Below are 4,927 nucleotides of genomic sequence, written 5' to 3' on the forward strand. Positions count from 1 at the left end.
CCGCACAATAGGTCGCACAAACTCTCTGGTTTGGCTCTGTTTCATCAGCTTGGCTGCGTGGGTTCTGACAGGGCTGCGCGCCCGCACAGCCAAGGGTGCGCACCCGCGCAATAGCCGGACAGTATCGCGCTGAATAGTTTGCTTGGCTCCTTGAAATCCTCTTTCTTTAGGCACATGATACCTACAAAACACAAGCATGGAAATCAAAATGAAGAGTAGGCAAGAAGACTACGAAAAAGGAAGATAAAGGAGAAAGGAAAGGAGGAAACAAAACTAAGGAAAAATGCTTAGAAAAGGGCCAAACAAGTGCAAATAAGGGGAAAATCCTTAGAGAAAAAAGGATAAAAGAGTGGCATAAATTCCACTTATCAAAATCCCCCACACTTGCCTCATGCTTGTCCTCAAGCAAGGAAAACTGGAACAAAGAGACAAACACAACAAACATAACATGACAAGGTTTTAGCAAAACCAATCAAGCCTCAAGGTAATGAAATGCTCCATTTGGACTCACACGCAAATAAATGCACCAAAGAATACTTATCTTTCTCAATTCAAAGAGGGAAAACACGTTCCAAGATGCTCAAGGTTGAAAAAGACAAACCTAAGCTAAGCATAGAAAACTAATGATTTCATTCTCCGCCCTAGCCCCAACCAAGACGATCCACGTTCTCTCTACTAGCTTCAAATCATCCCTTAGTTAGCTCCTCATGATTCCTCGAGGGAACCGGAAAAAGAAATTTTTATGTGGAATCATAAGGTCATCCCGACATCTCAACTATGCATACTCTCTCCATAGGGTTGAAATCTATCTCCCTCCATCGTTCTTTGACCACTCCCCTCTAAAGTCCAAGGGTCTTAACTAGGGTTGTAATGTCATGGGCTAGGGGTTAAGGTTGGGAATCAATTTGAAAATTTTGGTGGAAATTCCTAAGTGAAGCATAAGAGTGGCCATCTCTCAAGAACATCCTAAGAATTGAACCTAGTCTCAAAATTACAACCTTTCAAAACAAACCACACAACATTACTTCATTCCATTTCATTTCCTTCACATTTTTTTTCCGCTTGGTTTTCATGAGTTTCAACTTTCTTGCCAAACCTTTTTGCATACTCTTTCAAAACCTTACTTGAACCAAATTACACAACTTTCTTGCTCAATTTCAACATTATCAAACTCGAACCTCACAAGCCAATGCTTCACTAACTACAAGGGTTGGTAAAACATAGGCAGATAGGTTTGTAATATGGTTAAGTCAAGAAAGGGGAAATAAGGCTCGAATTGGTTAGCAAGTGGGTGAATGCAAAAATGAAAACCAAATTTGTAACAAAACACAAAGAAAACAAAGAAAAATGAGAAGAAATGCCCTCTTCCTCCTCTAAAGTTATATGATCACGATCTTGGGAGCTAGACGCCAACACAAAGGTTAAGATATGCATAGTTAAGGATCCTAAATGCCGCTCATAAGAATGATGAAGGCTAGAACAAATGACGCTCACACGGGATAAGAAATGAGCAAATACCAACCAAGGGAATCCTATCCACCATAGAGAGCAACACCATCTTACCACTTTTCCGTGAACTAGTGGTTCAAACGTCCTCAAAAGTTCTAAACCGGGCTACCTTAACTTACAATGTGTCTAATTCAACCCTAAGCATTCTCAAACCGTGTCAACCTTCATCAACTAGGAAGATAAGCATTCAAAGACACATCGTCAAGAGAGGCAAACCAATACAAAAGAGTGAGCAAATTACAAATAAAAAATCATTTCAAATTGTCATAGTTATGCTTGTAACACAAAAAGGGGAAAACAAAACAAAAGAAAGAGGAAGAAATAAAAAAGGTTCACACACGAGGCATATAATCCAATTAAATCCCAATCGTCATACAAGTGATCGTTCGATAACAACATCAACGATCCCAGGTTCCATAGAACCAAAAGCAGACATCCTCGAACCATTCAACTTCTTCCGAAGCTAAACACCCAAAGAAAAAGAAAATAAAAGAGAGGAAAGGTCTCACCAAATGCCGCTTGAAATGAAGACAAGATAAATTATACAATCTCACCGAGGGAGCTCGAGTTGCCCTTTAACTTCCTTCATCTCCATTTCCAAGCTTGAAAAGTGAGCCAAAACAAAAGAAACGACTGAGATAAAACAAAAATAAATAAAAAAAAGTTAAAAATCAACGAAGGAAACTAAAACTTTAAACAAAAGGAAGAAATAGAAATAAAATAAAACTATGTAAAAAAAAATTTGGATTAAGGGAAATTTGGATTATCGGGAGTTTAGATTTTCCTTCTTAGGAGCGCCATCACCTACACAAACACTTGAAAATTAATTAGAAAAAGCTCATCAAAATCACCCAGAGACATCATCATCACAATCAAGAAGAATCAATCAACATAAAAACATGATAAAGCCAACCGAACCATGCAAGCTATACAACCTACAATGGAGTCCCCCTCACACTAGAATGATGCTAAGCCTTCCCCCACACTACGAAAAAACATCCCTTTGCATCTTACACCCCCCACACTAAAACAATGCACCGTCCGCGGTGCGCGAAATTAAAACATTGGGAGGGGGCAAAGGGGAGAAATAAAGAACAAGGGGGGCTAGTGGCCACTTGGGTCGACTTCGTCATCATCCCCATCATCCTCGGGGTCGTAAGAGAACCCGTCCGGAGGGATTCCGTGTGTGTCCCAACCACCGGTGAAACCCGGGGGCCAACCATAGTGACCTCAAAAGAGGTCTTGTTGTCATTGAGGCAACCGGTTGAATGGGGCGGGAAGCTGAAGAAGGGAAGGGTGGGTAGGGTCGACATTGGGGTCGCCCCTAAAATACTCCCCTCGGGTACGATAATCGTACCCGGTTTCCGTCGGGTAGTCTACCCGGGAAACACCTTGGGTGGAGGGCCCTTGCCAATAGGGCCAAGTAGGTTGCGATCCCTGCCATTGAGGGACCGGGCCTTGTTGAGGCGGCCAATAGGGGTAATTGACCGGGGGGGTGATCTCACCTCTATTCACGGCCGCACCATAGAGATCTTGGGTTTGCATAAACATACCCAGCTGGTTCTCCATCAAGCTTTGCATTCCAAGTTGCATGCTCATCATTTGCTGTTCAAGGCTACTCATGCCTTGCTGTTGTTGTTGTTGTTGTTGTTGTTGTTGTTGTTGTTGTTGTTGTTGTTTGACAACCATATTCCTTGCGCCACCCAAAGCAGTGGGTAACACACCATTGTCTCGTAGAATTTTCCATACATTCCTAGCATTCTGCTCCAAGGATGTACGGCTGGGGTAAGGCAAGATACAATGGTGCTCGCGCTCAACAATCCAAGCATGAAAATTGTTGGCATCTGAAGTTCCTTGGATGAACCCCAACCTTCTCATTTGTTGGATGTCAATGAATAAATCTTTTTCGGCCCCAACTTGAGTGCATGCGGGGAAGAAGCGTTCATAGTTAAGCTTCTTAGCAATCCTTGTGATCATCCCACCAAGGGCAATTTCTCCCGTCTTGTGACCCGACTTGATTGCCTCGCAGCACAGGACGAAAAGTAAAGAGCTCTTCATGCGAGAGCTTACTCAAGTCTTGCTTGCTAAACACTGCATACCCCAAAATGCGGTGAAGGATACGGAGAATAGGGTGGATAATTTAATTAGCCTCCGAATACCTAGTGTTGAACTCTTCAAAATCGGTAATTGTTTGCCACCATCAAAATGCATCGTACTCAGGGAATAGGATCAAAGAAGGGACAAGGAGGTTCGCCTCGGGGTTCAAATCCAACAATGCATTGAGATCACTAAGAGTCATAGTGTGCTGGTTGTTGAATAGTTGGAAGGAAATTTGGAAATCGTTGTTCCCATAAGGCTCTTTTTCAAATGAGGCCAAGAATTCGAAGGTGGGCTCTTTATATGTTCGATGTTGATGCTTGATGAACTCATTCATCCCTAAGTTGTCAAGGAGTGACCTTATGTCATCGTCAATCCCTAAAGCTCTCATGGAGCGTTGATCATAGTGCCTCGTGGGATTTAGCTTTCGTCCTTGAAGGTCTTTGAAGACAGTAGCATGGAGCTTGTTCAAGAACTTCAATCGAGGGGGAACATTCGGTCCTTGAGCTTGAATTTGAGCACTAGGCTCCTCAACCCTTAACCGGGGCTCCTTTTTACTCTTCCTTTTGTTCATTGTGACCTCAAGCAATACAAACAACCAAACCAAAAGAGAACTCACTTCGAACTCAACCAATAATTGAAACACAACAACAACAACCCAAGCCTTAACAATCTACAAAAAGGTTAGTGTATAGGATAGCTCCCGCTGAACTATCGCCCAGCCCCCAGGGTGCGCACTCGTTGCCGAGAAAGCAATTAAGGAGGGCTCATTAGCCCGGTGGATTCAGCCCGCAGGGCTGACCAGGCTGAACTCTCCATGAAGGAGATGGTACGCCTATAAATAGAGGGTAAAGTACAACGGAAAGGGGGGAGACACTGAAGTTATTACATTCTCTATATCTCTCTAACTACACTTTCTCTCTCTAAACACTCACTAACTTAAGCTTCGGAGGGGGGGTTCCTCGAGCCACCCCGAGGGCAGTTTACGTGTGCTACCTTGTGTAGGTTTTTTTCGGGACCCAGCTCACCCAGCAGAATCCTTGGATCCATACCTAGAACAATTGGCGCTAGAAGGAGGGGTAGGATCATCTAACCTGAGGTTCACCAACTGAGCTAGGGACTAGTTAATTAACCACCATGGCCGGAGAAGAAACTGTACCAACACCCATGTCCAAAGCCAATGAAACCAACCAAACACCACAAAAAACACCCTCAGTAACCCTCAATCCAAAAGGATCCACCAAAAATCCCAAATCGACCATCTCATAGAAATCCAACCCCATCGGATCGACGTCAGCTGCAGCTAAAGCGGCGTCAAAAC

The sequence above is a fragment of the Chenopodium album genome, chromosome 2 (genome assembly GCF_948465745.1).
Source record: "Chenopodium album chromosome 2, dcCheAlbu1.1, whole genome shotgun sequence".
Lineage (NCBI taxonomy): Eukaryota > Viridiplantae > Streptophyta > Magnoliopsida > Caryophyllales > Amaranthaceae > Chenopodium > Chenopodium album.